At 36.4% G+C, this 11,393-nt stretch overlaps 1 protein-coding gene across 18 annotated transcripts in view; it reads right to left on the reverse strand.

Annotated features, from left to right (window-relative positions):
• The window catches only part of LOC117432252 (F-actin-monooxygenase MICAL2-like), a 49,504-nt gene extending 44,122 nt beyond the window's left edge, over positions 1–5,382 (reverse strand). For 16 of the 18 annotated variants that reach the window (XM_034053888.3, XM_059002189.1, XM_059002191.1 and 13 more), the window contains exon 1: positions 5,180–5,382. The gene's annotated coding sequence lies outside the window, so the exon portion shown is untranslated. Of the gene's footprint in view, positions 1–4,306; positions 4,397–5,179 lie in introns of all 18 variants that reach the window. The other 2 variants (XM_034053887.3, XM_034053886.3) reach the window with 1 other exon arrangement.
• Between the last annotated feature and the right edge of the window lie 6,011 nt (positions 5,383–11,393).

The following is an 11,393-nucleotide window of genomic DNA, read 5'->3' on the forward strand; positions in this document are numbered from 1 at the left end:
TTTGGAGCTGTGTGTGTATACTGTGTTTGGAAGTTTTGGAAGACTACAGTTGGTCTTTTGTGTTTTGTTTAACCCTTTTATTTTGGTCACTGTGCCTGTTTTTGTTTAATTAAACGTCCGCAACAGCTCTTTGGACTGCAGCTTTCTGTCTCAGAGTCTCATTATTGATGCTATCCTGTTACCATCTGATTGATTGTCATTTGGGAATACCTGCCATATGACTAGCTTTCAAGAGGCTCTTCTCACATCTTTCTGTCAGCTTTCTGACAAACATTCAAACTCTACAAAGAGTGACAGAACTGATGGCTAACCCATGGACAGGCTAGTCTGAAAATGACTTCCAAAGAGTAATTCAAGATATAAGCCACCAGCAATATGTTCTGCATTGATCTATTCTGTTCTGCATTGCAATTAAGTGTAAACAACATCAAGCATTTATGGAATGTATGCAGTGATGGGATTTGAAAGATTACAGCAACTGCTTCAGTGTATGTCTTTAATTATTTCAGGTGTCTATTAATATGGAATGCCAGTGTGAATACATAAGCCCTGGTCGCTTTAGAATAAAGACATAATCCATCTCCTCAGGTCAACCTGAAGCCTTTATGCTTTATGTGAACTACATTTGCCAGACGATGTTACCTAATAATATTCATCTGACCTGCTGTCGTACTGAAACTCACTTGCAACAGGGATATACAGTTTTTATATATTACAGAACATGTTTCTATTTTCTGTATATTATACATACTTTAAAGGACTTGAAATAACTTTCCTATAATCTGTATTATTTCAAGCCTGTTCTTCCTAATAACATCTTCACTGTGTTTATTTGCTAATTTAATGATGGGAGCCATTGTGTCATTGTATAGTCATGAACTGATGCCAGACTATTTCGTTACAGTGATCCTCATATCTCAGTTGAAGTGAGGGTTAAATCACATGCCTAGAAGTCAGACAAATAAATAAATATAAAATCGGAAACTTCTATTTACCTTAGGATACAAAATAGTGCCCAAATCCCTGCAGGCTATGTTTTCTATCACAGCATTACAATCCACTAATCAGAAATAATACAAAGCACTTTATCAGTACACCACTTTCAAAATGATGCCCTTCATTCTTGCCTTATAAGTCAGCAGTGCAATATGAACAATGCTGGAAGGTTGCAGTGCAACTTTTGTATTTTATATAAACAGAACCATTGATTTGGGAACTGCAGTCTACACAGCTTTTCAGCAAACATAAATAAAGACAGCTCATTAAGCAGAATGACTAATTGCATGACAAACAAAACTAAACACATTGAAATCATAACAAGGGGTAGAGAAAATATGTTTAGTACTGTACTGCTACTTTTTCAAAAGCTAGAAACAAAATATACAGCTATGTCCACAAGTTTTGCATTAACTTATGAACATAATTTAGATCTTTGATTTGACATCATGTAGTCAAAGAAACTACAAAATTCTACCGGAAGCCATAATAACATTATTCAGCAGGTTTCATTCCACATTATGTAACTTAACTAGTTCATTCTGGCCATAGCTGTAGACTCAAAAAATGTGTATAAGATTTTATTTTATAAATGAACTAAAACAACACTTCAGAGGCCTCTATTAAATGAGCAGTAAAGCCTCGAGGTAATGAGCAGAAACAGCTGTAATGACTAGAATTTGCTGCTGAAGTTATGAAAAGTTATTTTTTAGTCCCTTACATAAAGAGCCACATAGCATTCTATATTAGGATATTTGGTGTCAGCGTGTAAGTAGCTAAGAGGGAGCCAGAGGTCTATGTAACCAGCTTGATAATGACACTGATACACCAGGTCAGGTACAGTATTGCTGTTATGACACCGTTTCTCATTTGCTCTCAAGTAGAGAAATGCATTGCAGAGTTTTTAACCCCCTGTACAGTGTTCACTCATTCAATCCCTATGCACATTAACATTTGTTGTGAAACCTGAATTGTGGAAGACGCATGTTGGCACATGAGATGGATCATGTTACCCCCCTCCTTATGTATGAAAGTTACAAAAGCAGCCCCCGCAGTAGTGTTTCCTATGATCATGAAGACACCAAACAGAAATTCAAACAAAACATTTACTGTAGCTAGCTGCATTGCATTCAGTATCTTGCAGCTGTTTAGTAATATTTAAAAAAAGAAAAAGACACCTCACCTAGTATTTGTTTGATACGCTTTTGTCTGCGCTTTTGTCCTGTGCAAACTCAAGATTCAAATTTAAGACAATTAATTAATTGCATTCTGTTTATGGACTGTAATAATCCAGTTCACCTATGAATCTGAGTCATTAGGAAACAAAAAGCCTTTTAGAACCTCATAAGCTGTTTACAGTTCCCAGCACAAAGCACCACAGTTGGATAATAAGGATTACAAACTAAATACTGTAATATGTTTTCTAATTCTTGTAGACACAAATTGGTAAATATGAAACAATTGGATAACTTTTCTCTTGTACATGTACAGTGTACACTCAGTTTGCAGATCTTCTATCACATTACTGTAACTCCTTTTATGACAGTAGTTGAAGAGTGTTGAGCAGCTTAAAACCCTTAATACTTTTTGGTACAATCAACACCAAAGTAGTTTCACAGTTTGCTGTCATCACAACTATGAAATAAATGAATAGTTACCGAATCACTTGCATCACTTCTGGTTTGCAGGAGTGAGTTCATGAATGCTCAGGTGAGTGTTGCAACATGTTAGAAAAAAAAAAAAAACTGCAAATTTCCAATAGGTTTATGGATTAATAAAATCAAAATTGTTGAATACAATATATTATATACATTATATATATATATATATATATATATATATATATATATATATATATATATATATACATTGTATAACAAAACAAAAGCAGTCAACACGTTGCATTTGTATTAACACTGTAGAAAAAGTTACGAAACAGTACTCTGCACTATAATGTGGCTCATCCTAAATAGTTGTTCTTATCTTTTTACCTACACACTCCTACACACACACACACGGTCAAAAAGCAGGCAATTCTGTAATGAAACTTGAAGGCTTCAGGTAGAGGTATTAAATAGGCAACAGGCTAAGACTACAACAGTGGAGCCGGCTATAAATTGTAGTATCTACGAACCTACTGAAAGGTAAACAGCTTCCATCTGTCTTGTTTATATATAATAGAAAAAATTAAATACTTTCCTAAACTACTAATAAGGTGTTGCATCTCAATGGACCTATTTATTTTCAAACAACAGTGACATAAAACAACAACAGTAAATACAACTAGGAAAATATAGTGAGCAGAGTTCTGTTCAATGTTTTTCAGTTTCAGTTGGGACTGTATTTTGCATTAAACTGTCATTCTATTATTTTCCACATTACTATCTCCTAAACCCTACAGAGTAAAATTAAACAAAATGATAACATATTAGGGTGCTTTACCTCTGCTTACACAAACATCTACACGGTGCACCACACCCCAAAGTCTAGACTGTCATTTTGTGCTTCAGTAAAAAACTGGGCAAGCAGTGTGATGAGTGCATCCTTTTGACTTTCTGGGAAAGCCACACATATTTATACTTCGCGAAATTTCGAAACCAATTTGGACTCACTGTACACAACATGCCATGAAGTCTTGCTTAGTCTTTTTGTGTGTTGCTACACTTAAATAGCAAACTTAGTATTAAAGTTTGTACGAGACGGGGACTCCAGAGTGGCGCATCCGGTAAAGGCACTTCGTGTGGAGTGCAGGATGCACCCTATAGCCTGGATGTCGCCGATTTGAGTCCAGGCTATTCCACTGCCGACCGTGGACGGTAGCTCCCAGGGCGTGGCACACAATTGGTTGAGCACCACCCAAAATTGTAAAAAATACAATTGGCAACTACTACATTTAAAATAAATAAATAAAAAAGTTTGTACGAGACAATCAAAAAGGCACCTTTGAATGTGAAGGGCCTGCAAACAGGGTCGTAATGGGCTCTTTTTTTTTTTTACACAGTACAGGAACCAGCTGTCCTAGTGGAAAGATAAGATACTATACATTACAAATATTACTTTGAGGTAAGCTACCTGTTGTCAAATAGCTGACTGTGGTTCTATATTGCACTGGCTTGATGTTCTAGATGGTCTAAAATACCAGTAACCCTAATAAATAAATCATGTTTCCCATTAACACCTGTATGTTTTCATTAGTGGTTTACATTAGGAATGTTTACAGAACCACCACGTGCCTTTTGAGTACATTATTTGTGGGATGTAATGAAGCCTATTTAATATAAATCTTAAATTCTAACTTATCGTGTGTTACCGTTTCCTTAGAAATTGGGTTCTGCCTGTCCTGTTCTCATGGTTGGAGCCCGAGACGCTGTTGCACCGCAGCTCTGAACCTGAGAAACTGCTGTGTACAGAACAGAAACATAATTCAGGACTGGAACCTCAAGTGAAAACATATATCAGTACTTCCGTATTGTTTAGTACACTGGACAGTATGATGTAAGGGTTCACCACGACTTCCATTCACAAGTATTGTACAAAACATGTTTGACAAGTAACAGATAATTCATTCCCAACTACTAGCATGTGAAAGAACTTCTTTGACCTTATTTAGAATACATTACCTGCAGAAACCAACCCCAAAATTAAACACAATGTGCTATTCATATATCTGAACCAAATGAACCCAAACATTGCAGGTTCATTAACTGACACACAATAGCAGCTGCTTAATAAACAATTATACTATGTTCCTCTGTAGATACTTGACAAGTAGCTTATGTTATTCAGTTCTGCACTGAACTGATTCAATAAACACTGTTGCATATACTGTATTGTATATTGGCACAAATGTATTGATTCATTATTTAACACAGTTCCTTTTTTAACATTGAACAGTTTATAAGTAACTCTATACTGCAACAGTAACCTGAGAGGGAAACAAGAATAAAACAGTATTATTCCTTAACCCAAAGGAAATAATTAGTTCAACATAATTATATAAAATAATTATATAATAGTTCAACATAATTATATATTAAATAATTATATAAAAGCTAGGCTTGGTATATATGCGTTATATATTTCTTAGCAAGCCTAGCTTTTGTAAATCTTGAAAATGCTCGCGTTAGTCTCTCTGTGACACTTGCTACAAACAGAAAAGAGGTTAGTTTGCGTCTTAACTTACGTTCTGCACTTGTCAGATGGTTCTTTGAATTGGCATGTGCTGTATTTCCATGAAAGAATTGTATAGCAGTCAAGTGGTTTAGAAACAGTCCTATCATCTATACTTCTTTTACGGTCTCCAGCCACATTTGCAGCAATGTGTAAGCGTCTCGTGTCCTCTCAATGAGATCTAGTGCTGGTATGTTTCACATGTGTGCCTGGGAACTGCTCTCACACTTCTGTTTTTTTTTTTTTTTTTGGTTTTTCTTTGGGAGGGGCTCTCATAGAATGACGTCCAATAGAAAGTTTGCCGACTTTGGAATGACACATCATTATTAAAGCGAGCCCTTTTCTGGTAGAGCGACTGTCAGAATTTTAACAAGTTGTATGGGAAAATACTTTAGTGGCAGTTCTAAACTGGAGACACACGTCTCCTGTGCAGTACGCTGTATTTGGAAGTAGGCGAGCGACGTGCGTAGTTACATTGAACATGAAAAGGGAAACAGCACCTGCGTAGTTACATTGAACATGAAAAGGGAAACAGCGCCTTGTTCAGAACACGTAAACTGAAGTGGTCAACAAATACAGAAGTCAATTTCAGTCTCCGCTCTGTTACTGTTTAACAAAATAGACAGTGAATGTCTGCGCTTATAAGGTTTTGTTTTTTGTTTGTGAATATGGGCATTATGAAAACAAATACTTTTTGTTTGTTTGTTTCTGTTAAACTGTGTTTTGTTTGTATTGTTAGTTAATTTTATGTCGTTCAATACAACAGTAGTTTATAGTTTATAAATAGGTTAATACAACTTAATTATTACAAATAATGAACAACATATATTAGAATCGAGTTTCTAAGAAACTAAAAAGTGCCCATGTTTTTTATACAGGTAAAATCTCAATAACAATACGTTTTGTTTTCATGAACATCCCAAGAGAACTAGACATGGTTACTGGGGCAACATTGAAATTGTGAACACACATGCAAACACGTCTAAATGTATGCTACACACACACACACACACACACACACACACACACACACACACACACACACACACACACACACACACACACACACACACACACACACACACACCTGTGCACATACCTACCATCGCCCAATATTATCAATATACTGTCCTATACTGTAATTGCTTTAACTGAGTAATGTTATTGTATATTCTGACTACATGCAGTTGTTTTTGCCAGAATTGGTTTAAAAAAGGGACAATTTTCTACAGGTGTCCTGACTGTCTTTATTATGTCTATAATATCCATGTAATGGTTAGATTTTGTGGAGGCCTGGGCTGCAATGTAAATTACAAATGTAATTGCAAGCACTGTTTGGGAAACATTATGCAGCTCAGAGGGTTTCTGCTATTATTACTGCTATGCTGAATCTCAGCATGTATTCTATAGCCCATCTCCCATTGTATATGTGTTCTCTGAATATCAATCACTTATCCATCTTGCAGACAGTGGTGCCTAATGCAGCTGTTTAGGGGTTTGACACGATGCAACCTACTTCTGTATCTAAACTGAGCTGCACAATATTCTGAGATCTTCAGCCCTCCACGTTCATACTGCTGCAAAAGCTGAATTTGAAATAAATCACACCAGACTACTGTTTTATTTATTTGTTAAAGCACAGGACAGACTTATTAATACAACATAATATGCAAAAGTGATTGTAAAACAATGTTATAAAACAAATTGCAATCATGTTATAGGGCTTTGAAATGCATGCACAAGCAGCATATTTGTATTATTAAAAAACTTATAAATAGTTTCTTCTTCTTCTTCTTCTTCTTCTTCTTCTTCTTCTTCTTCTTCTTCTTCTTCTTCTTCTTCTTCTTCTGGCTCTGAAAGGAAGGTGGCCAAACAAACCTCAAAAAGGAAGTTGTGGAATTTACAATAGGTCGGTAAGGTTTTTGTAAAGGGTATTGTTCTGCTTTTTTTTTTTAATAACCTTGTAAAGCTAACATCATTGTTTTTCAAAACTGTTTGATATATATATATATATATATATATATATATATATATATATATATATATATATATCAAAAATCAAGATTTAGAATAAAGCAATGGAAAACAAAACTGTAGGGTCAAATCAGGCAGCAAATTGTTGTTGAAATGACGTCTCCCTCTGGTGGATATTTTGATTCATGCAATTTCCTGTTACTTAAACCCCAAATCACATTGTGCAATAATGTTACTGAGACATTTTTGGAGCGGTGTAATGGATGCTATCTATTATTTCGGAGTCATTAACGGTAGTACATTGTGGTTTTCAATTCTGTATAACTTTCCAATACTGACTATAACTCTTATTACTGACTTAATTTAACTTAACACACACCACCACCTGGTGGATATAATGTATTGTCACAATTCTGACTGGATTTTGTTAACCACCTGCACTACACATTCACATCAGTCAATCATTAAAATGCTTTTTAACTGTAGGACTATGCTGTTTGAGACCTATTTTAACTAATTCTAACTCTTAATAAGACTGAACTGGAGCAAGTCACAACTTATACATATCTTGGTATATGTCTGGATAGTGCATTAACTTTTAACACACATATTGACAATCTACAAGTTAAGGTTAAGTCTAGACTTGATTTTTTTTATATTGCAACAAATCTTGTTTAACTACTTCTACGAAGTACAGTACTGTGCAAAAGTTTTAGGCAGGTGTGAAAAAATGCTGTAAAGTAAGAATGCTTTCAAAAATAGACATGTTAATAGATTATATTTATCAATTAACTAAATGCAAAGTGAGTGAACAGAAGAAAAATCTAAATCAAATCCATATTTGGTGTGACCACCCTTTGCCTTCAAAACAGCATCAATTCTTCTAGGTACACTTGCACAAAGTCAGGGATTTTGTAGGCATATAGTCAGGTGTATGATTAAACAATTATACCAAACAGGTGCTAATGATCATCAATTCAATATGTAGGTTGAAACACAATCGTTAACTGAAACAGAAACAGCTGTGTAGGAGGAATAAAACTGGGTGAGGAACAGCCAAACTCAGCTAACAAGGTGAGGTTGCTGAAGACAGTTTACGGTCAAAAGTCATACACCATGGCAAGACCGAGCACAGCAACAAGACACAAGGTAGTTATACTGCATCAGCAAGGTCTCTCCCAGGCAGAAATTTCAAGGCAGACAGGGGTTTTCAGATGTGCTGTCCAAGCTCTTTTGAAGAAGCACAAAGAAATGGGCAACGTTGAGGACCATAGACGCAGTGGTCGGCCAAGGAAACTTACTGCAGCAGATGACAGACACATCATGCTTACTTCCCTTCGCAATCGGAAGATGTCCAGCAGTGCCATCAGCTCAGAATTGGCAGAAAACAGTGGGACCCTGGTACACCCATCTACTGTCCGGAGAAGTCTGGTCAGAAGTGGCCTTCATGGAAGACTTGCGGCCAAAAAGCCATACCTCCGACGTGGAAACAAGGCCAAGCGACTCAACTATGCACGAAAACACAGGAACCGGGGTGCAGAAAAATGGCAGCAGGTGCTCTGGACTGATGAGTCAAAATTTGAAATATTTGGCTGTAGCAGAAGGCAGTTTGTTCGCCGAAGGGCTGGAGAGCGGTACACGAATGAGTGTCTGCAGGCAACAGTGAAGCATGGTGGAGGTTCCTTGCAAGTTTGGGGCTGCATTTCTGCAAATGGAGTTGGGGATTTGCTCAGAATTAATGGTCTCCTCAATGCTGAGAAGTACAGGCAGATACTTATCCATCATGCAATACCATCAGGGAGGCATCTGATTGGCCCCAAATTTATTCTGCAGCATGACAACGACCCCAAACATACAGCGAAAGTCATTAAGAACTATCTTCAGCGTAAAGAAGAACAAGGAGTCCTGGAAGTGATGGTATGGCCCCCACAGAGCCCTGATCTCAACATCATCGAGTCTGTCTGGGATTACATGAAGAGAGAGAAGCAACTGAGGCTGCCTAAATCCACAGAAGAACTGTGGTTAGTTCTCCAAGATGTTTGGGCCAACCTACCTGCCGAGTTCCTTCAAAAACTGTGTGCAAGTGTACCTAGAATAATTGATGCTGTTTTGAAGGCAAAGGGTGGTCACACCAAATATTGATTTGATGTAGATTTTTCTTCTGTTCACTCACTTTGCATTTTGTTAATTGATAACTATAAACTATTAACATGTCTATTTTTGAAAGCATTCTTACTTTACAGCATTTTTTCACACCTGCCTAAAACTTTTGCACAGTACTGTACATTCTAGTTCAGAAGTCGGTTCTCCCTGTTCTTGATTATGGTGATGTCATTTATAAAATGGCCTCCAGAATCACTCTCATGAGGTTGATGTCTTATACCATTCAGCGATCAGATTTGTGACTGGTGCGCCTTTAATCATACTCACCACTGCCATCTTTATTCTTTGATGAAATGGCCCTCTTTACGTACAAAGCATCTGACCCATTGGTATTTATTAATGTACAGATCTCTGCTTGGTGGAACCCCTATTTATTAGCATAATTTGTTACAATTTTAATCGTCATCTTATAATTTAAGATCAGATGAATTTATTAAACTAGTCCTACCTAAGGTTTCTACAGTCTTTGGTCATAGCTCATTTCAGTTTGCTGCAGCTAATGATTGGAATGTATTACAACTTAGACTAAAGTTATACAGTTTTCTTACTGTGGATGCCTTTAGCCGCAGTGCTAAATCCCTACAGACTGATATCTGTGTCTGCTAATACTGATTTATATATATATATATATATATATATATATATATATATATATATATATATATATATATATATATATAGTATGAATTGTATTGTGTTGTGTATTTTTGCAGCTGTGGCTATGGTGTGAGCCTCTTGGCCAGGTCGTTATTGAAAATGAGACTCTGTTCTGAATTGACTCATCTGGTTAAATAAAGGTAATTAATTACATCCAGTTAATCTGATTAATTCACTGGTCTCTCACCTACTGCATTCCATTATTGGTGACCCTTGTGCTAGTTGTCACTACTGTATTACTACTTGATTGTAAGTGACTAAACAGCATGTAACACAGGACTTGATATGTGACCGTGTGAAAGGAATTTATAGGTCAACAGTCATCAGCACTGGGTGAAGATACTGCTTATATTCACAAGGGCATGCACATGATGTGGTAGGTGGCTCATTCCCAATTACTGGATGACATAGAGTGTATTAAGGTCTGCATTAATACTGGGAGAAGAAGATGGCCGGGGACTGACAAACACATATTTAACTTCAAAGAGATTAATCTCTGCAAAGGAAGAACTAAGTGGAAGGAAAACAGCAAAAATAGGAAACTACAGATGTAAAGCTGGCAAATGAAAATCCTGGAAGGCCAAATCATGGAATGAGTAGCTTGCTTTGCTAAAATGGTTGATTTATTTAACCAATGCGAATTTGAGGTTTCTTGAACACACTGAACTGTAAAGTGAAGTACACTCCTTAAATGTAGATAACAGCTGTTGCCTGCCCTCTATTAAATCCCCTCATGTTGCCAAGCTGTCTTGGCTGCCCGTTTCCACAGAAGCCCTGCAAATCATTTGTCTACTTTCAAAAAGTAGTGATAGAAGTATGGCAAGATATCCGCTTCCCAACTTGTTCAACTATACCCCACTTCTATAGACAAGCTGGGATCATTTCTGCCGCTAATGGACACTGAGAGATCTTCCAGAAAATGCAGATGCTTATATAACAGCAACATTTCATCTGGTGTTTATTTCAGCAGAACCAGCTCAATGTCAGTGTGCAGCAATGTTGAAAGTACCCTTAAAGATAATACTGTGAAAATCAGAAGGAAAGCTTTGATGGTTATTTCAGAGGCTCAACTGGTTATTTTGGTTTCTTTTTACTCACTGCAGTATTTTAATGCTGTGTTGACAGTCATCATATTCACACTCACTAAATTGCTAGTGCTAATAGGAAAATGTGTTTTGAAACATTGTATACAACTGTTTTAACTAAGTAAATTACTTTCCCAGAGATGTTTTCTTTACATGGGTTAATATTAAAACACAATTCCTAGTTTAGAATTTTGGGGATTCTTTTTGTGAAAAAGGGTTTTAAGAATGGAAGTGGTTTTAAAAAAGGACGATTTGTGTTGACTATGTTTTAATGATTCAAAACAGAAACACACAGCAACAAATTGTCACAAATCCTTTATAATTTGCTCATAGAAAATCGTTTCTACC

Source organism: Acipenser ruthenus, chromosome 27, assembly GCF_902713425.1.
Source record: "Acipenser ruthenus chromosome 27, fAciRut3.2 maternal haplotype, whole genome shotgun sequence".
Lineage (NCBI taxonomy): Eukaryota > Metazoa > Chordata > Actinopteri > Acipenseriformes > Acipenseridae > Acipenser > Acipenser ruthenus.